Source organism: Tachypleus tridentatus, chromosome 8, assembly GCF_004210375.1.
Source record: "Tachypleus tridentatus isolate NWPU-2018 chromosome 8, ASM421037v1, whole genome shotgun sequence".
Classification (NCBI taxonomy): domain Eukaryota; kingdom Metazoa; phylum Arthropoda; class Merostomata; order Xiphosura; family Limulidae; genus Tachypleus; species Tachypleus tridentatus.
Window position 1 is genome coordinate 161,077,808 of NC_134832.1, and position 22,515 is coordinate 161,100,322.

The 22,515-nt window shown below is 33.6% G+C and overlaps 8 non-coding genes across 8 annotated transcripts; all 8 read right to left on the reverse strand.

Annotated features, from left to right (window-relative positions):
* Window positions 1-1,721: 1,721 nt before the first annotated feature.
* Window positions 1,722-1,803, reverse strand: TRNAS-AGA (transfer RNA serine (anticodon AGA)). Its single transcript has one exon. It is a non-coding gene; the product is annotated as a tRNA-Ser (tRNA).
* A 2,839-nt stretch (window positions 1,804-4,642) lies between these two features.
* Window positions 4,643-4,724, reverse strand: TRNAS-AGA (transfer RNA serine (anticodon AGA)). The gene has a single exon. It is a non-coding gene; the product is annotated as a tRNA-Ser (tRNA).
* A 2,848-nt stretch (window positions 4,725-7,572) lies between these two features.
* On the reverse strand, window positions 7,573-7,653 carry TRNAS-AGA (transfer RNA serine (anticodon AGA)). The gene has a single exon. It is a non-coding gene; the product is annotated as a tRNA-Ser (tRNA).
* Window positions 7,654-10,520: 2,867 nt separating this feature from the next.
* On the reverse strand, window positions 10,521-10,601 carry TRNAS-AGA (transfer RNA serine (anticodon AGA)). The gene has a single exon. It is a non-coding gene; the product is annotated as a tRNA-Ser (tRNA).
* A 2,843-nt stretch (window positions 10,602-13,444) lies between these two features.
* On the reverse strand, window positions 13,445-13,525 carry TRNAS-AGA (transfer RNA serine (anticodon AGA)). Its single transcript has one exon. It is a non-coding gene; the product is annotated as a tRNA-Ser (tRNA).
* Window positions 13,526-16,372: 2,847 nt separating this feature from the next.
* On the reverse strand, window positions 16,373-16,454 carry TRNAS-AGA (transfer RNA serine (anticodon AGA)). The gene has a single exon. It is a non-coding gene; the product is annotated as a tRNA-Ser (tRNA).
* A 2,850-nt stretch (window positions 16,455-19,304) lies between these two features.
* On the reverse strand, window positions 19,305-19,386 carry TRNAS-AGA (transfer RNA serine (anticodon AGA)). Its single transcript has one exon. It is a non-coding gene; the product is annotated as a tRNA-Ser (tRNA).
* A 2,848-nt stretch (window positions 19,387-22,234) lies between these two features.
* On the reverse strand, window positions 22,235-22,315 carry TRNAS-AGA (transfer RNA serine (anticodon AGA)). Its single transcript has one exon. It is a non-coding gene; the product is annotated as a tRNA-Ser (tRNA).
* Window positions 22,316-22,515: the final 200 nt, after the last annotated feature.

The window sequence follows — 22,515 nt, forward strand, 5'->3', positions numbered from 1 at the left end:
TTCAAACCCAAGTTCACACGTCTCGTGTATTAAATTCTTAATGAGCTTTAATAAATAGAAATGATAACTTCTCTTTGGTTTCATCTTCACAATTTAATATTTATTCAATAAGTTCTTAGCTTCTTCAGCGTTCAAAGTTCACTTCACTCTACAAGAATTAGTATGGTTGAAGAATTATAATCATAGAACTTTTTATACTTATTTCCCCTCGTAGGATCTTGATATCGTGGAAAGGACGCACATGATAAGTTCGCACGTTTGAAGGTTGTCGTTCAAAAAATATTTTCTTCAGGAATTTGCAAAACTTTGTTGTGGTGTCCTAACAAATGGCTCGAAGAATGATAGAATAATATTTTCTTTTAATTGAAAACAAATTAAAACAAAATATTATATCTGTGTTTTCTTTCCCACTCACAAGTTTTGACTACATGTCTTTATCAATAAATATACTCAGTCGGTACGTGTATGGCGAGAGTGTATAGACGAAACGAATACTCTTCCCACGTAAAACCGAAGCAAACAAAGAAAGACCAATATCCGTAAGACAAAAGTATTAGAAAGGATAAAAAGAAGTCGTTCAATGCAGGTAACTTACCAATAATCGAGCACAACAAATAAATAAATCTTTATTGCATAGTTTATTTAAGGTTTTGAAATATTGCTTATTAAATATTGAAAGTGGAATTTGTATTTTTATCGTTTGGAAACTCATTTTCTTTATTTTATCATTTTTTGATATATAAAAATTTGGCGAATGTCTCAACTCTCTGTCCAACAACCGTTGCGCTTGTTACTTTCACCTCTCACATCCTCCTTTGTTTACGGTTCGATTTTTGTGTGAAGACATCTAGCCTGAGATATAAGTTGCAAAACGATTACTTTCAGAAAGACAGAATAATTAAAGGAAAAGATAATTTTAGTGTTACGTTCTGATTTTAAGCGTTCCAGGTTTTATGAGCCGTTCTTTGTCATCAGTAAATGTTACACAGTTACAGACGTTGCCGAAAACAATACATCGTCTGCTTATGCTTAAATTCATCTTCATCACAATGGATGGGACAGCGAACTTTTGCAAGTATTGTACGTTATATTTTGCTTCAATAGAAAACATGATGGAAAATGCATTTGAGTAATATCAACGTGATGTTTAAAATTGCAATACTTAGTAAGATTAGTGTTTAAAACTTAAATTAGAAATGTGATGACGGCAATTGTGGCCGAGTGGTTAAAACGATGGAATTGAAATCCATTGGGATACTCCCATGTAGGTTCGAATCCTACCGACTGTGAATGATGTAAGTTTGAATATCCTCAGAGAAGTGGAATCGTTAGCACTATTATTAGTTTCTAACAACATTCCTCTATGAAATTCTTGTCAACTAATTTCAATGAATTCTGCTAGAGTTCAGCGAAATGTTTTAGAGAGAGTAATTGTGACATATTATGGATAACTTTTCATATATACATTTATTGTAAAACGATCAAGTGTTGTATTATTTACCAACTAACCTTTAAAGACATGGACTCTAAGGATTCTTATTATTTAAAAATTACTGGTGTTGGAACATTTAGCAATTATGTTATAGCGTGTGAAGTTTTGGGTACTAAGTATGTCAATTTTTAGTTTAATAGCTGCTCTACTTACACATATAAAAGTGTCGATTGTTTCCATTCGAAAAAAAATTTAAAAAAAAAGAAGTAGGCAAAAATGGTAGGTGTTTCGCAGTCGGTAGGATTCGAACCTACGCGGGAAAAACCCAATGGATTTCTAGTCCATCGCCTTAACCACTCGGCCACGACTGCCCTTATTTACTTTTTCAAGTGAGCGTTAGTTCTCAGTGGCAAAATAAAATTTAAACATGAATATGTTTTATATACAAGTAATAGAATCATGTGATATATCATTTAACTAAGAAGTGTTTAAAAACCTTATACTATTTGAGCTTTTCTCTCATTTCATTTCACAACACTGAAATATTATGCTCTATTATCGACCACAAATCTAAACCTACACAGTGCAACAACCGTGGCTATATAATTGGCAAAGTGTGGTGTCTTTGCATCCGAGTGTTTTATCTCTTCATCAAGATTCGATCTATGTTTATGATTACTGACGGTCAGGTTGAGCGTAATTACTTTTTTCTCTCTCAAAAATTGTTATGTTGTTTCTCCTGTTACAGAATCCTCGATAGTAATCCTTGTTAGGTTCACGAGTCACTCACATTATCTTATATATTGTCACTTGTCTGCAGCTATAATTAACATCCCCTTTTTTGTGTCTCGTCCAGTTCGTAGGGTAAGATGAACTCGTATATTTTCACCAACTTCTCTCATTCGTGATCGCACTATCGGTCGGTGTTCACAATACGGCTCCACCTTAAAGAACGAAAAAATTGACGGTTCTCATCCTAAAATAAACAAAGGAAAAACGTCTGTGCTGTGAACCTCGTCACAGTTTCTGAGTTAGAATATAGTTTTTTAAACAGAAACCTTTTCAAACTGAAATCGTGATGTCTCCAATTAATATCTAATCATTCCTTATCAGAGAACGGTCATCCACGAATATGACCTACTTTTACCCAATTGGAATCAAAGTTATAATTCTCGCAAAGGACGTGGGTTGATCGCAAATATTTCGAACGGTCGCACGTCTGTACTACATGATAGAACATGTTACTCCTTTGAGCCGTCAAAATATCACTTTTAGATTAATGTAGCCCTAGCCGTGTCTTCGTTCTTGTCTGTAGCTTCGAAAAATGTGACGCTAGACAAAGATAGCCCTTTAGTAACAGAGGAAAAACAATTTCACATCCAGTATTTTTAATAATTTTATCGGCTAAAAGTGGCCTTTAAAACAGCTCTAGTTCGGTTTTACTGTGAGCTCTCTCTTCATATTTATGTTGTCGTAACATGAAAATCATTTCTAAGTTCAAACCCAAGTTCACACGTCTCGTGTATTAAATTCTTAATGAGCTTTAATAAATAGAAATGATAACTTCTCTTTGGTTTCATCTTCACAATTTAATATTTATTCAATAAGTTCTTAGCTTCTTCAGCGTTCAAAGTTCACTTCACTCTACAAGAATTAGTATGGTTGAAGAATTATAATCATAGAACTTTTTATACTTATTTCCCCTCGTAGGATCTTGATATCGTGGAAAGGACGCACATGATAAGTTCGCACGTTTGAAGGTTGTCGTTCAAAAATATTTTCTTCAGGAATTTGCAAAACTTTGTTGTGGTGTCCTAACAAATGGCTCGAAGAATGATAGAATAATATTTTCTTTTAATTGAAAACAAATTAAAACAAAATATTATATCTGTGTTTTCTTTCCCACTCACAAGTTTTGACTACATGTCTTTATCAATAAATATACTCAGTCGGTACGTGTATGGCGAGAGTGTATAGACGAAACGAATACTCTTCCCACGTAAAACCGAAGCAAACAAAGAAAGACCAATATCCGTAAGACAAAAGTATTAGAAAGGATAAAAGAAGTCGTTCAATGCAGGTAACTTACCAATAATCGAGCACAACAAATAAATAAATCTTTATTGCATAGTTTATTTAAGGTTTTGAAATATTGCTTATTAAATATTGAAAGTGGAATTTGTATTTTTATCGTTTGGAAACTCATTTTCTTTATTTTTATCCTTTTTTATATAAAATTTGGCGAATGTCTCAACTCTCTGTCCAACAACCGTTGGGCTTGTTACTTTCACCTCTCACATCCTCCTTTGTTTACGGTTCGATTTTTGTGTGAAGACATCTAGCCTGAGATATAAGTTGCAAAACGATTACTTTCAGAAAGACAGAATAATTAAAGGAAAAGATAATTTTAGTGTTACGTTCTGATTTTAAGCGTTCCAGGTTTTATGAGCCGTTCTTTGTCATCAGTAAATGTTACACAGTTACAGACGTTGCCGAAAACAATACATCGTCTGCTTATGCTTAAATTCATCTTCATCACAATGGATGGGACAGCGAACTTTTGCAAGTATTGTACGTTATATTTTGCTTCAATAGAAAACATGATGGAAAATGCATTTGAGTAATATCAACGTGATGTTTAAAATTGCAATACTTAGTAAGATTAGTGTTTAAAACTTAAATTAGAAATGTGATGACGGCAATTGTGGCCGAGTGGTTAAAACGATGGAATTGAAATCCATTGGGATACTCCCATGTAGGTTCGAATCCTACCGACTGTGAATGATGTAAGTTTGAATATCCTCAGAGAAGTGGAATCGTTAGCACTATTATTAGTTTCTAACAACATTCCTCTATGAAATTCTTGTCAACTAATTTCAATGAATTCTGCTAGAGTTCAGCGAAATGTTTTAGAGAGAGTAATTGTGACATATTATGGATAACTTTTCATATATACATTTATTGTAAAACGATCAAGTGTTGTATTATTTACCAACTAACTTTTAAAGACATGGACTCTAAGGATTCTTATTATTTAAAAATTACTGGTGTTGGAACATTTAGCAATTATGTTATAGCGTGTGAAGTTTTGGGTACTAAGTATGTCAATTTTTAGTTTAATAGCTGCTCTACTTACACATATAAAAGTGTCGATTGTTTCCATTCGAAAAAAAAATTAAAAAAAAAAGTAGGCAAAAGTGGTAGATGTTTCGCAGTCGGTAGGATTCGAACCTACGCGGGAAAAACCCAATGGATTTCTAGTCCATCGCCTTAACCACTCGGCCACGACTGCCCTTATTTACTTTTTCAAGTGAGCGTTAGTTCTCAGTGGCAAAATAAAATTTAAACATGAATATGTTTTATATACAAGTAATAGAATCATGTGATATATCATTTAACTAAGAAGTGTTTAAAAACCTTATACTATTTGAGCTTTTCTCTCATTTCATTTCACAACACTGAAATATTATGCTCTATTATCGACCACAAATCTAAACCTACACAGTGCAGCAACCGTGGCTATATAATTGGCAAAGTGTGGTGTCTTTGCATCCGAGTGTTTTATCTCTTCATCAAGATTCGATCTATGTTTATGATTACTGACGGTCAGGTTGAGCGTAATTACTTTTTTCTCTCTCAAAAATTGTTATTTTGTTTCTCCTGTTACAGAATCCTCGATAGTAATCCTTGTTAGGTTGATGAGTCACTCACATTATCTTACATATTGTCACTTGTCTGCAGCTATAATTAACATCCCCTTTTTGTGTCTCGTCCAGTTCGTAGGGTAAGATGAACTCGTATATTTTCACCAACTTCTCTAATGCGTGATCGCACTATCGGTCGGTGTTCACAATACGGCTCCACCTTAAAGAACGAAAAAAATTGACGGTTCTCATCCTAAAAATAAACAAAGGAAAAACGTCTGTGCTGTGAACCTCGTCACAGTTTCTGAGTTAGAATATAGTTTTTTAAACAGAAACCTTTTCAAACTGAAATCGTGATGTCTCCAATTAATATCTAATCATTCCTTATCAGAGAACGGTCATCCAACAATATGATCTTCTTTTACCCAATTGGAATCAAAGTTATAATTCTCGCAAAGGACGTGAATTGATCGCAAATATTTCGAACGGTCGCACGTCTGTACTACATGAAAGAACATGCTAGTCCTTTGAGCCGTCAAAATATCACTTTTAGATTAATGTAGCCCTAGCCGTGTCTTCGTTCTTGTCTGTAGCTTCGAAAAATGTGACGCTAGACAAAGATAGCCCTTTAGTAACAGAGGAAAAACAATTTCACATCCAGTATTTTTAATAATTTTATCGGCTAAAAGTGGCCTTTAAAACAGCTCTAGTTCGGTTTTACTGTGAGCTCTCTCTTCATATTTATGTTGTCGTGACATTAAAATCATTTCTAAGTTCAAACCCAAGTTCACACGTCTCGTGTATTAAATTCTTAATGAGCTTTAATAAATAGAAATGATAACTTCTCTTTGGTTTCATCTTCACAATTTAATATTTATTCAATAAGTTCTTAGCTTCTTCAGCGTTCAAAGTTCACTTCACTCTACAAGAATTAGTATGGTTGAAGAATTATAATCATAGAACTTTTTATACTTATTTCCCCTCGTAGGATCTTGATATCGTGGAAAGGACGCACATGATAAGTTCGCACGTTTGAAGGTTGTCGTTCAAAAATATTTTCTTCAGGAATTTGCAAAACTTTGTTGTGGTGTCCTAACAAATGGCTCGAAGAATGATAGAATAATATTTTCTTTTAATTGAAAACAAATTAAAACAAAATATTATATCTGTGTTTTTCTTTCCCACTCACAAGTTTTGACTACATGTCTTTATCAATAAATATACTCAGTCGGTACGTGTATGGCGAGAGTGTATAGACGAAACGAATACTCTTCCCACGTAAAACCGAAGCAAACAAAGAAAGACCAATATCCGTAAGACAAAAGTATTAGAAAGGATAAAAAGAAGTCGTTCAATGCAGGTAACTTACCAATAATCGAGCACAACAAATAAATAAATCTTTATTGCATAGTTTATTTAAGGTTTTGAAATATTGCTTATTAAATATTGAAAGTGGAATTTGTATTTTTATCGTTTGGAAACTCATTTTCTTTATTTTATCCTTTTTTATATTAATATAAAAAATTTGGCGAATGTCTCAACTCTCTGTCCAACAACCGTTGCGCTTGTTACTTTCACCTCTCACATCCTCCTTTGTTTACGGTTCGATTTTTGTGTGAAGACATCTAGCCTGAGATATAAGTTGCAAAACGATTACTTTCAGAAAGACAGAATAATTAAAGGAAAAGATAATTTTTAGTGTTACGTTCTGATTTTAAGCGTTCCAGGTTTTATGAGCCGTTCTTTGTCATCAGTAAATGTTACACAGTTACAGACGTTGCCGAAAACAATACATCGTCTGCTTATGCTTAAATTCATCTTCATCACAATGGATGGGACAGCGAACTTTGCAAGTATTGTACGTTATATTTTGCTTCAATAGAAAACATGATGGAAAATGCATTTGAGTAATATCAACGTGATGTTTAAAATTGCAATACTTAGTAAGATTAGTGTTTAAAACTTAAATTAGAAATGTGATGACGGCAATTGTGGCCGAGTGGTTAAAACGATGGAATTGAAATCCATTGGGATACTCCCATGTAGGTTGGAATCCTACCGACTGTGAATGATGTAAGTTTGAATATCCTCAGAGAAGTGGAATCGTTAGCACTATTATTAGTTTCTAACAACATTCCTCTATGAAATTCTTGTCAACTAATTTCAATGAATTCTGCTAGAGTTCAGCGAAATGTTTTAGAGAGAGTAATTGTGACATATTATGGATAACTTTTCATATATACATTTATTGTAAAACGATCAAGTGTTGTATTATTTACCAACTAACTTTTAAAGACATGGACTCTAAGGATTCTTATTATTTAAAATTACTGGTGTTGGAACATTTAGCAATTATGTTATAGCGTGTGAAGTTTTGGGTACTAAGTATGTCAATTTTAGTTTAATAGCTGCTCTACTTACACATATAAAAGTGTCGATTGTTTCCATTCGAAAAAAAATTAAAAAAAAAGAAGTAGGCAAAAGTGGTAGATGTTTCGCAGTCGGTAGGATTCGAACCTACGCGGGAAAACCCAATGGATTTCTAGTCCATCGCCTTAACCACTCGGCCACGACTGCCCTTATTTATTTTTCAAGTGAGCGTTAGTTCTCAGTGGAAAATAAAATTTAAACATGAATATGTTTTATATACAAGTAATAGAATCATGTGATATATCATTTAACTAAGAAGTGTTTAAAAACCTTATACTATTTGAGCTTTTCTCTCATTTCATTTCACAACACTGAAATATTATGCTCTATTATCGACCACAAATCTAAACCTACACAGTGCAGCAACCCGTGACTAGCGAATGAGTAGCGTATATAATTGGTAAAGTGTGGTGTCTTTGCATCCGAGTGTTTTATCTCTTCATCAAGATTCGATCTATGTTTATGATTACTGACGGTCAGGTTGAGCGTAATTACTTTTTTCTCTCTCAAAAATTGTTATGTTGTTTCTCCTGTTACAGAATCCTCGATAGTAATCCTTGTTAGGTTCATGAGTCACTCACATTATCTTATATATTGTCACTTGTCTACAGCTATAATTAACATCCCCTTTTGTGTCTCGTCCAGTTCGTAGGGTAAGATGAACTCGTATATTTTCACCAACTTCTCTCATGCGTGATCGCACTATCGGTCGGTGTTCACAATACGGCTCCACCTTAAAGAACGAAAAAATTGACGGTTCTCATCCTAAAATAAACAAAGGAAAAACGTCTGCGCTGTGAACCTCGTCACAGTTTCTGAGTTAGAATATAGTTTTTTAAACAGAAACCTTTTCAAACTGAAATCGTGATGTCTCCAATTAATATCTAATCATTCCTTATCAGAGAACGGTCATCCAACAATATGATCTTCTTTTACCCAATTGGAATCAAAGTTATAATTCTCGCAAAGGACGTGGGTTGATCGCAAATATTTCGAACGGTCGCACGTCTGTACTACATGATAGAACATGTTACTCCTTTGAGCCGTCGAGGAGTTAAAATATCACTTTTAGATTAATGTAGCCCTAGCCGTGTCTTCGTTCTTGTCTGTAGCTTCGAAAAATGTGACGCTAGACAAAGATAGCCCTTTAGTAACAGAGGAAAACAATTTCACATCCAGTATTTTTAATAATTTTATCGGCTAAAAGTGGCCTTTAAAACAGCTCTAGTTCGGTTTTACTGTGAGCTCTCTCTTCATATTTATGTTGTCGTAACATGAAAATCATTTCTAAGTTCAAACCCAAGTTCACACGTCTCGTGTATTAAATTCTTAATGAGCTTTAATAAATAGAAATGATAACTTCTCTTTGGTTTCATCTTCACAATTTAATATTTATTCAATAAGTTCTTAGCTTCTTCAGCGTTCAAAGTTCACTTCACTCTACAAGAATTAGTATGGTTGAAGAATTATAATCATAGAACTTTTTTATACTTATTTCCCCTCGTAGGATCTTGATATCGTGGAAAGGACGCACATGATAAGTTCGCACGTTTGAAGGTTGTCGTTCAAAAATATTTTCTTCAGGAATTTGCAAAACTTTGTTGTGGTGTCCTAACAAATGGCTCGAAGAATGATAGAATAATATGTTCTTTTAATTGAAAACAAATTAAAACAAAATATTATATCTGTGTTTTTCTTTCCCACTCACAAGTTTTGACTACATGTCTTTATCAATAAATATACTCAGTCGGTACGTGTATGGCGAGAGTGTATAGACGAAACGAATACTCTTCCCACGTAAAACCGAAGCAAACAAAGAAAGACCAATATCCGTAAGACAAAAGTATTAGAAAGGATAAAAGAAGTCGTTCAATGCAGGTAACTTACCAATAATCGAGCACAACAAATAAATAAATCTTTATTGCATAGTTTATTTAAGGTTTTGAAATATTGCTTATTAAATATTGAAAGTGGAATTTGTATTTTTATCGTTTGGAAACTCATTTTCTTTATTTTATCCTTTTTTATATTAATATAAAAAATTTGGCGAATGTCTCAACTCTCTGTCCAACAACCGTTGCGCTTGTTACTTTCACCTCTCACATCCTCCTTTGTTTACGGTTCGATTTTTGTGTGAAGACATCTAGCCTGAGATATAAGTTGCAAAACGATTACTTTCAGAAAGACAGAATAATTAAAGGAAAAGATAATTTTAGTGTTACGTTCTGATTTTAAGCGTTCCAGGTTTTATGAGCCGTTCTTTGTCATCAGTAAATGTTACACAGTTACAGACGTTGCCGAAAACAATACATCGTCTGCTTATGCTTAAATTCATCTTCATCACAATGGATGGGACAGCGAACTTTTGCAAGTATTGTACGTTATATTTTGCTTCAATAGAAAACATGATGGAAAATGCATTTGAGTAATATCAACGTGATGTTTAAAATTGCAATACTTAGTAAGATTAGTGTTTAAAACTTAAATTAGAAATGTGATGACGGCAATTGTGGCCGAGTGGTTAAAACGATGGAATTGAAATCCATTGGGATACTCCCATGTAGGTTGGAATCCTACCGACTGTGAATGATGTAAGTTTGAATATCCTCAGAGAAGTGGAATCGTTAGCACTATTATTAGTTTCTAACAACATTCCTCTATGAAATTCTTGTCAACTAATTTCAATGAATTCTGCTAGAGTTCAGCGAAATGTTTTAGAGAGAGTAATTGTGACATATTATGGATAACTTTTCATATATACATTTATTGTAAAACGATCAAGTGTTGTATTATTTACCAACTAACTTTTAAAGACATGGACTCTAAGGATTCTTATTATTTAAAATTACTGGTGTTGGAACATTTAGCAATTATGTTATAGCGTGTGAAGTTTTGGGTACTAAGTATGTCAATTTTAGTTTAATAGCTGCTCTACTTACACATATAAAAGTGTCGATTGTTTCCATTCGAAAAAAAATTAAAAAAAAAGAAGTAGGCAAAAGTGGTAGATGTTTCGCAGTCGGTAGGATTCGAACCTACGCGGGAAAACCCAATGGATTTCTAGTCCATCGCCTTAACCACTCGGCCACGACTGCCCTTATTTACTAAAGTGAGCGTTAGTTCTCAGTGGCAAAATAAAATTTAAACATGAATATGTTTTATATACAAGTAATAGAATCATGTGATATATCATTTAACTAAGAAGTGTTTAAAAACCTTATACTATTTGAGCTTTTCTCTCATTTCATTTCACAACACTGAAATATTATGCTCTATTATCGACCACAAATCTAAACCTACACAGTGCAGCAACCCGTGACTAGCTATATATAATTGGTAAAGTGTGGTGTCTTTGCATCCGAGTGTTTTATCTCTTCATCAAGATTCGATCTATGTTTATGATTACTGACGGTCAGGTTGAGCGTAATTACTTTCTTCTCTCTCAAAAATTGTTATGTTGTTTCTCCTGTTACAGAATCCTCGATAGTAATCCTTGTTAGGTTGATGAGTCACTCACATTATCTTATATATTGTCACTTGTCTACAGCTATAATTAACATCCCCTTTTTGTGTCTCGTCCAGTTCGTAGGGTAAGATGAACTCGTATATTTTCACCAACTTCTCTCATGCGTGATCGCACTATCGGTCGGTGTTCACAATACGGCTCCACCTTAAAGAACGAAAAAATTGACGGTTCTCATCCTAAAATAAACAAAGGAAAAACGTCTGTGCTGTGAACCTCGTCACAGTTTCTGAGTTAGAATATAGTTTTTTAAACAGAAACCTTTTCAAACTGAAATCGTGATGTCTCCAATTAATATCTAATCATTCCTTATCAGAGAACGGTCATCCAACAATATGACCTTCTTTTACCCAATTGGAATCAAAGTTATAATTCTCGCAAAGGACGTGAATTGATCGCAAATATTTCGAACGGTCGCACGTCTGTACTACATGAAAGAACATGCTAGTCCTTTGAGCCGTCAAAATATCACTTTTAGATTAATGTAGCCCTAGCCGTGTCTTCGTTCTTGTCTGTAGCTTCGAAAAATGTGACGCTAGACAAAGATAGCCCTTTAGTAACAGAGGAAAAACAATTTCACATCCAGTATTTTAATAATTTTATCGGCTAAAAGTGGCCTTTAAAACAGCTCTAGTTCGGTTTTACTGTGAGCTCTCTCTTCATATTTATGTTGTCGTAACATGAAAATCATTTCTAAGTTCAAACCCAAGTTCACACGTCTCGTGTATTAAATTCTTAATGAGCTTTAATAAATAGAAATGATAACTTCTCTTTGGTTTCATCTTCACAATTTAATATTTATTCAATAAGTTCTTAGCTTCTTCAGCGTTCAAAGTTCACTTCACTCTACAAGAATTAGTATGGTTGAAGAATTATAATCATAGAACTTTTATACTTATTTCCCTCGTAGGATCTTGATATCGTGGAAAGGACGCACATGATAAGTTCGCACGTTTGAAGGTTGTCGTTCAAAAATATTTTCTTCAGGAATTTGCAAAACTTTGTTGTGGTGTCCTAACAAATGGCTCGAAGAATGATAGAATAATATTTTCTTTTAATTGAAAACAAATTAAAACAAAATATTATATCTGTGTTTTCTTTCCCACTCACAAGTTTTGACTACATGTCTTTATCAATAAATATACTCAGTCGGTACGTGTATGGCGAGAGTGTATAGACGAAACGAATACTCTTCCCACGTAAAACCGAAGCAAACAAAGAAAGACCAATATCCGTAAGACAAAAGTATTAGAAAGGATAAAAGAAGTCGTTCAATGCAGGTAACTTACCAATAATCGAGCACAACAAATAAATAAATCTTTATTGCATAGTTTATTTAAGGTTTTGAAATATTGCTTATTAAATATTGAAAGTGGAATTTGTATTTTTATCGTTTGGAAACTCATTTTCTTTATTTTTATCATTTTTATATATAAAAAAATTTGGCGAATGTCTCAACTCTCTGTCCAACAACCGTTGCGCTTGTTACTTTCACCTCTCACATCCTCCTTTGTTTACGGTTCGATTTTTGTGTGAAGACATCTAGCCTGAGATATAAGTTGCAAAACGATTACTTTCAGAAAGACAGAATAATTAAAGGAAAAGATAATTTTAGTGTTACGTTCTGATTTTAAGCGTTCCAGGTTTTATGAGCCGTTCTTTGTCATCAGTAAATGTTACACAGTTACAGACGTTGCCGAAAACAATACATCGTCTGCTTATGCTTAAATTCATCTTCATCACAATGGATGGGACAGCGAACTTTTGCAAGTATTGTACGTTATATTTTGCTTCAATAGAAAACATGATGGAAAATGCATTTGAGTAATATCAACGTGATGTTTAAAATTGCAATACTTAGTAAGATTAGTGTTTAAAACTTAAATTAGAAATGTGATGACGGCAATTGTGGCCGAGTGGTTAAAACGATGGAATTGAAATCCATTGGGATACTCCCATGTAGGTTCGAATCCTACCGACTGTGAATGATGTAAGTTTGAATATCCTCAGAGAAGTGGAATCGTTAGCACTATTATTAGTTTCTAACAACATTCCTCTATGAAATTCTTGTCAACTAATTTCAATGAATTCTGCTAGAGTTCAGCGAAATGTTTTAGAGAGAGTAATTGTGACATATTATGGATAACTTTTCATATATACATTTATTGTAAAACGATCAAGTGTTGTATTATTTACCAACTAACTTTTAAAGACATGGACTCTAAGGATTCTTATTATTTAAAATTACTGGTGTTGGAACATTTAGCAATTATGTTATAGCGTGTGAAGTTTTGGGTACTAAGTATGTCAATTTTTAGTTTAATAGCTGCTCTACTTACACATATAAAAGTGTCGATTGTTTCCATTCGAAAAAAATATTAAAAAAAAAGAAGTAGGCAAAAGTGGTAGATGTTTCGCAGTCGGTAGGATTCGAACCTACGCGGGAAAACCCAATGGATTTCTAGTCCATCGCCTTAACCACTCGGCCACGACTGCCCTTATTTACTAAAGTGAGCGTTAGTTCTCAGTGGCAAAATAAAATTTAAACATGAATATGTTTTATATACAAGTAATAGAATCATGTGATATATCATTTAACTAAGAAGTGTTTAAAACCTTATACTATTTGAACTTTTCTCTCATTTCATTTCACAACACTGAAATATTATGCTCTATTATCGACCACAAAACTAAACCTACACAGTGCAGCAACCCGTGGCTAGCCAATCAGTAGCGTATATAATTGATAAAGTGTGGTGTCTTTGCATCCGAGTGTTTTATCTCTTCATCAAGATTCGATCTATGTTTATGATTACTGACGGTCAGGTTGAGCGTAATTACTTTTTTCTCTCTCAAAATTGTTATGTTGTTTCTCCTGTTACAGAATCCTCGATAGTAATCCTTGTTAGGTTCACGAGTCACTCACATTATCTTACATATTGTCACTTGTCTGCAGCTATAATTAACATCCCCTTTTGTGTCTCGTCCAGTTCGTAGGGTAAGATGAACTCGTATATTTTCACCAACTTCTCTCATGCGTGATCGCACTATCGGTCGGTGTTCACAATACGGCTCCACCTTAAAGAACGAAAAAATTGACGGTTCTCATCCTAAAATAAACAAAGGAAAAACGTCTGTGCTGTGAACCTCGTCACAGTTTCTGAGTTAGAATATAGTTTTTTAAACAGAAACCTTTTCAAACTGAAATCGTGATGTCTCCAATTAATATCTAATCATTCCTTATCAGAGAACGGTCATCCAACAATATGACCTTCTTTTACCCAATTGGAATCAAAGTTATAATTCTCGCAAAGGACGTGAATTGATCGCAAATATTTCGAACGGTCGCACGTCTGTACTACATGAAAGAACATGCTAGTCCTTTGAGCCGTCAAAATATCACTTTTAGATTAATGTAGCCCTAGCCGTGTCTTCGTTCTTGTCTGTAGCTTCGAAAAATGTGACGCTAGACAAAGATAGCCCTTTAGTAACAGAGGAAAAACAATTTCACATCCAGTATTTTTAATAATTTTATCGGCTAAAAGTGGCCTTTAAAACAGCTCTAGTTCGGTTTTACTGTGAGCTCTCTCTTCATATTTATGTTGTCGTAACATGAAAATCATTTCTAAGTTCAAACCCAAGTTCACACGTCTCGTGTATTAAATTCTTAATGAGCTTTAATAAATAGAAATGATAACTTCTCTTTGGTTTCATCTTCACAATTTAATATTTATTCAATAAGTTCTTAGCTTCTTCAGCGTTCAAAGTTCACTTCACTCTACAAGAATTAGTATGGTTGAAGAATTATAATCATAGAACTTTTATACTTATTTCCCTCGTAGGATCTTGATATCGTGGAAAGGACGCACATGATAAGTTCGCACGTTTGAAGGTTGTCGTTCAAAAATATTTTCTTCAGGAATTTGCAAAACTTTGTTGTGGTGTCCTAACAAATGGCTCGAAGAATGATAGAATAATATTTTCTTTTAATTGAAAACAAATTAAAACAAAATATTATATCTGTGTTTTTCTTTCCCACTCACAAGTTTTGACTACATGTCTTTATCAATAAATATACTCAGTCGGTACGTGTATGGCGAGAGTGTATAGACGAAACGAATACTCTTCCCACGTAAAACCGAAGCAAACAAAGAAAGACCAATATCCGTAAGACAAAAGTATTAGAAAGGATAAAAGAAGTCGTTGAATGCAGGTAACTTACCAATAATCGAGCACAACAAATAAATAAATCTTTATTGCATAGTTTATTTAAGGTTTTGAAATATTGCTTATTAAATATTGAAAGTGGAATTTGTATTTTTATCGTTTGGAAACTCATTTTCTTTATTTTTATAATTTTTATATAAAATTTGGCGAATGTCTCAACTCTCTGTCCAACAACCGTTGCGCTTGTCACTTTCACCTCTCACATCCTCCTTTGTTTACGGTTCGATTTTTGTGTGAAGACATCTAGCCTGAGATATAAGTTGCAAAACGATTACTTTCAGAAAGACAGAATAATTAAAGGAAAAGATAATTTTAGTGTTACGTTCTGATTTTAAGCGTTCCAGGTTTTATGAGCCGTTCTTTGTCATCAGTAAATGTTACACAGTTACAGACGTTGCCGAAAACAATACATCGTCTGCTTATGCTTAAATTCATCTTCATCACAATGGATGGGACAGCGAACTTTTGCAAGTATTGTACGTTATATTTTGCTTCAATAGAAAACATGATGGAAAATGCATTTGAGTAATATCAACGTGATGTTTAAAATTGCAATACTTAGTAAGATTAGTGTTTAAAACTTAAATTAGAAATGTGATGACGGCAATTGTGGCCGAGTGGTTAAAACGATGGAATTGAAATCCATTGGGATACTCCCATGTAGGTTCGAATCCTACCGACTGTGAATGATGTAAGTTTGAATATCCTCAGAGAAGTGGAATCGTTAGCACTATTATTAGTTTCTAACAACATTCCTCTATGAAATTCTTGTCAACTAATTTCAATGAATTCTGCTAGAGTTCAGCGAAATGTTTTAGAGAGAGTAATTGTGACATATTATGGATAACTTTTCATATATACATTTATTGTAAAACGATCAAGTGTTGTATTATTTACCAACTAACTTTTAAAGACATGGACTCTAAGGATTCTTATTATTTAAAATTACTGGTGTTGGAACATTTAGCAATTATGTTATAGCGTGTGAAGTTTTGGGTACTAAGTATGTCAATTTTAGTTTAATAGCTGCTCTACTTACACATATAAAAGTGTCGATTGTTTCCATTCGAAAAAAAATTTAAAAAAAAAAAAAGTAGGCAAAAGTGGTAGATGTTTCGCAGTCGGTAGGATTCGAACCTACGCGGGAAAAACCCAATGGATTTCTAGTCCATCGCCTTAACCACTCGGCCACGACTGCCCTTATTTATTTTTCAAGTGAGCGTTAGTTCTCAGTGGAAAAATAAAATTTAAACATGAATATGTTTTATATACAAGTAATAGAATCATGTGATATATCATTTAACTAAGAAGTGTTTAAAACCTTATACTATTTGAACTTTTCTCTCATTTCATTTCACAACACTGAAATATTATGCTCTATTATCGACCACAAATCTAAACCTACACAGTGCAGCAACCCGTGGCTAGCCAATAGTAGCGTATATAATTGGTAAAGTGTGGTGTCTTTGCATCCGAGTGTTTTATCTCTTCATCAAGATTCGATCTATGTTTATGATTACTGACGGTCAGGTTGAGCGTAATTACTTTTTTCTCTCTCAAAATTGTTATGTTGTTTCTCCTGTTACAGAATCCTCGATAGTAATCCTTGTTAGGTTCACGAGTCACTCACATTATCTTACATATTGTCACTTGTCTGCAGCTATAATTAACATCCCCTTTTGTGTCTCGTCCAGTTCGTAGGGTAAGATGAACTCGTATATTTTCACCAACTTCTCTCATGCGTGATCGCACTATCGGTCGGTGTTCACAATACGGCTCCACCTTAAAGAACGAAAAAATTGACGGTTCTCATCCTAAAATAAACAAAGGAAAAACGTCTGTGCTGTGAACCTCGTCACAGTTTCTGAGTTAGAATATAGTTTTTTAAACAGAAACCTTTTCAAACTGAAATCGTGATGTCTCCAATTAATATCTAATCATTCCTTATCAGAGAACGGTCATCCAACAATATGACCTTCTTTTACCCAATTGGAATCAAAGTTATAATTCTCGCAAAGGACGTGAATTGATCGCAAATATTTCGAACGGTCGCACGTCTGTACTACATGAAAGAACATGCTAGTCCTTTGAGCCGTCAAAATATCACTTTTAGATTAATGTAGCCCTAGCCGTGTCTTCGTTCTTGTCTGTAGCTTCGAAAAATGTGACGCTAGACAAAGATAGCCCTTTAGTAACAGAGGAAAAACAATTTCACATCCAGTATTTTTAATAATTTTATCGGCTAAAAGTGGCCTTTAAAACAGCTCTAGTTCGGTTTTACTGTGAGCTCTCTCTTCATATTTATGTTGTCGTAACATGAAAATCATTTCTAAGTTCAAACCCAAGTTCACACGTCTCGTGTATTAAATTCTTAATGAGCTTTAATAAATAGAAATGATAACTTCTCTTTGGTTTCATCTTCACAATTTAATATTTATTCAATAAGTTCTTAGCTTCTTCAGCGTTCAAAGTTCACTTCACTCTACAAGAATTAGTATGGTTGAAGAATTATAATCATAGAACTTTTATACTTATTTCCCTCGTAGGATCTTGATATCGTGGAAAGGACGCACATGATAAGTTCGCACGTTTGAAGGTTGTCGTTCAAAAATATTTTCTTCAGGAATTTGCAAAACTTTGTTGTGGTGTCCTAACAAATGGCTCGAAGAATGATAGAATAATATTTTCTTTTAATTGAAAACAAATTAAAACAAAATATTATATCTGTGTTTTTCTTTCCCACTCACAAGTTTTGACTACATGTCTTTATCAATAAATATACTCAGTCGGTACGTGTATGGCGAGAGTGTATAGACGAAACGAATACTCTTCCCACGTAAAACCGAAGCAAACAAAGAAAGACCAATATCCGTAAGACAAAAGTATTAGAAAGGATAAAAGAAGTCGTTCAATGCAGGTAACTTACCAATAATCGAGCACAACAAATAAATAAATCTTTATTGCATAGTTTATTTAAGGTTTTGAAATATTGCTTATTAAATATTGAAAGTGGAATTTGTATTTTATCGTTTGGAAACTCATTTTCTTTATTTTTATCATTTTTATTATATAAAATTTGGCGAATGTCTCAACTCTCTGTCCAACAACCGTTGCGCTTGTTACTTTCACCTCTCACATCCTCCTTTGTTTACGGTTCGATTTTTGTGTGAAGACATCTAGCCTGAGATATAAGTTGCAAAACGATTACTTTCAGAAAGACAGAATAATTAAAGGAAAAGATAATTTTAGTGTTACGTTCTGATTTTAAGCGTTCCAGGTTTTATGAGCCGTTCTTTGTCATCAGTAAATGTTACACAGTTACAGACGTTGCCGAAAACAATACATCGTCTGCTTATGCTTAAATTCATCTTCATCACAATGGATGGGACAGCGAACTTTTGCAAGTATTGTACGTTATATTTTGCTTCAATAGAAAACATGATGGAAAATGCATTTGAGTAATATCAACGTGATGTTTAAAATTGCAATACTTAGTAAGATTAGTGTTTAAAACTTAAATTAGAAATGTGATGACGGCAATTGTGGCCGAGTGGTTAAAACGATGGAATTGAAATCCATTGGGATACTCCCATGTAGGTTCGAATCCTACCGACTGTGAATGATGTAAGTTTGAATATCCTCAGAGAAGTGGAATCGTTAGCACTATTATTAGTTTCTAACAACATTCCTCTATGAAATTCTTGTCAACTAATTTCAATGAATTCTGCTAGAGTTCAGCGAAATGTTTTAGAGAGAGTAATTGTGACATATTATGGATAACTTTTCATATATACATTTATTGTAAAACGATCAAGTGTTGTATTATTTACCAACTAACTTTTAAAGACATGGACTCTAAGGATTCTTATTATTTAAAATTACTGGTGTTGGAACATTTAGCAATTATGTTATAGCGTGTGAAGTTTTGGGTACTAAGTATGTCAATTTTAGTTTAATAGCTGCTCTACTTACACATATAAAAGTGTCGATTGTTTCCATTCGAAAAAAAATTAAAAAAAAAAGAAGTAGGCAAAAGTGGTAGATGTTTCGCAGTCGGTAGGATTCGAACCTACGCGGGAAAAACCCAATGGATTTCTAGTCCATCGCCTTAACCACTCGGCCACGACTGCCCTTATTTAGTTTTTCAAGTGAGCGTTAGTTCTCAGTGGCAAAATAAAATTTAAACATGAATATGTTTTATATACAAGTAATAGAATCATGTGATATATCATTTAACTAAGAAGTGTTTAAAAACCTTATACTATTTGAGCTTTTCTCTCATTTCATTTCACAACACTGAAATATTATGCTCTATTATCGACCACAAATCTAAACCTACACAGTGCAGCAACCGTGGCTATATAATTGGCAAAGTGTGGTGTCTTTGCATCCGAGTGTTTTATCTCTTCATCAAGATTCGATCTATGTTTATGATTACTGACGGTCAGGTTGAGCGTAATTACTTTTTTCTCTCTCAAAAATTGTTATGTTGTTTCTCCTGTTACAGAATCCTCGATAGTAATCCTTGTTAGGTTCACGAGTCACTCACATTATCTTACATATTGTCACTTGTCTGCAGCTATAATTAACATCCCCTTTTTGTGTCTCGTCCAGTTCGTAGGGTAAGATGAACTCGTATATTTTCACCAACTTCTCTCATGCGTGATCGCACTATCGGTCGGTGTTCACAATACGGCTCCACCTTAAAGAACGAAAAAAATTGACGGTTCTCATCCTAAAAATAAACAAAGGAAAAACGTCTGTGCTGTGAACCTCGTCACAGTTTCTGAGTTAGAATATAGTTTTTTAAACAGAAACCTTTTCAAACTGAAATCGTGATGTCTCCAATTAATATCTAATCATTCCTTATCAGAGAACGGTCATCCAACAATATGACCTTCTTTTACCCAATTGGAATCAAAGTTATAATTCTCGCAAAGGACGTGAATTGATCGCAAATATTTCGAACGGTCGCACGTCTGTACTACATGAAAGAACATGCTAGTCCTTTGAGCCGTCAAAATATCACTTTTAGATTAATGTAGCCCTAGCCGTGTCTTCGTTCTTGTCTGTAGCTTCGAAAAATGTGACGCTAGACAAAGATAGCCCTTTAGTAACAGAGGAAAAACAATTTCACATCCAGTATTTTTAATAATTTTATCGGCTAAAAGTGGCCTTTAAAACAGCTCTAGTTCGGTTTTACTGTGAGCTCTCTCTTCATATTTATGTTGTCGTAACATGAAAATCATTTCTAAGTTCAAACCCAAGTTCACACGTCTCGTGTATTAAATTCTTAATGAGCTTTAATAAATAGAAATGATAACTTCTCTTTGGTTTCATCTTCACAATTTAATATTTATTCAATAAGTTCTTAGCTTCTTCAGCGTTCAAAGTTCACTTCACTCTACAAGAATTAGTATGGTTGAAGAATTATAATCATAGAACTTTTATACTTATTTCCCTCGTAGGATCTTGATATCGTGGAAAGGACGCACATGATAAGTTCGCACGTTTGAAGGTTGTCGTTCAAAAATATTTTCTTCAGGAATTTGCAAAACTTTGTTGTGGTGTCCTAACAAATGGCTCGAAGAATGATAGAATAATATTTTCTTTTAATTGAAAACAAATTAAAACAAAATATTATATCTGTGTTTTCTTTCCCACTCACAAGTTTTGACTACATGTCTTTATCAATAAATATACTCAGTCGGTACGTGTATGGCGAGAGTGTATAGACGAAACGAATACTCTTCCCACGTAAAACCGAAGCAAACAAAGAAAGACCAATATCCGTAAGACAAAAGTATTAGAAAGGATAAAAGAAGTCGTTCAATGCAGGTAACTTACCAATAATCGAGCACAACAAATAAATAAATCTTTATTGCATAGTTTATTTAAGGTTTTGAAATATTGCTTATTAAATATTGAAAGTGGAATTTGTATTTTTATCGTTTGGAAACTCATTTTCTTTATTTTTATCCTTTTTTATATTAATATAAAAAATTTGGCGAATGTCTCAACTCTCTGTCCAACAACCGTTGCGCTTGTTACTTTCACCTCTCACATCCTCCTTTGTTTACGGTTCGATTTTTGTGTGAAGACATCTAGCCTGAGATATAAGTTGCAAAACGATTACTTTCAGAAAGACAGAATAATTAAAGGAAAAGATAATTTTAGTGTTACGTTCTGATTTTAAGCGTTCCAGGTTTTATGAGCCGTTCTTTGTCATCAGTAAATGTTACACAGTTACAGACGTTGCCGAAAACAATACATCGTCTGCTTATGCTTAAATTCATCTTCATCACAATGGATGGGACAGCGAACTTTTGCAAGTATTGTACGTTATATTTTGCTTCAATAGAAAACATGATGGAAAATGCATTTGAGTAATATCAACGTGATGTTTAAAATTGCAATACTTAGTAAGATTAGTGTTTAAAACTTAAATTAGAAATGTGATGACGGCAATTGTGGCCGAGTGGTTAAAACGATGGAATTGAAATCCATTGGGATACTCCCATGTAGGTTCGAATCCTACCGACTGTGAATGATGTAAGTTTGAATATCCTCAGAGAAGTGGAATCGTTAGCACTATTATTAGTTTCTAACAACATTCCTCTATGAAATTCTTGTCAACTAATTTCAATGAATTCTGCTAGAGTTCAGCGAAATGTTTTAGAGAGAGTAATTGTGACATATTATGGATAACTTTTCATATATACATTTATTGTAAAACGATCAAGTGTTGTATTATTTACCAACTAACTTTTAAAGACATGGACTCTAAGGATTCTTATTATTTAAAATTACTGGTGTTGGAACATTTAGCAATTATGTTATAGCGTATGAAGTTTTGGGTACTAAGTATGTCAATTTTTAGTTTAATAGCTGCTCTACTTACACATATAAAAGTGTCGATTGTTTCCCTTCGAAAAAAAAATTAAAAAAAAAAGAAGTAGGTAAAAGTGGTAGATGTTTCGCAGTCGGTAGGATTCGAACCTACGCGGGAAAACCCAATGGATTTCTAGTCCATCGCCTTAACCACTCGGCCACGACTGCCCTTATTTACTTTTCAAGTGAGCGTTAGTTCTCAGTGGAAAAATAAAATTTAAACATGAATATGTTTTATATACAAGTAATAGAATCATGTGATATATCATTTAACTAAGAAGTGTTTAAAACCTTATACTATTTGAACTTTTCTCTCATTTCATTTCACAACACTGAAATATTATGCTCTATTATCGACCACAAATCTA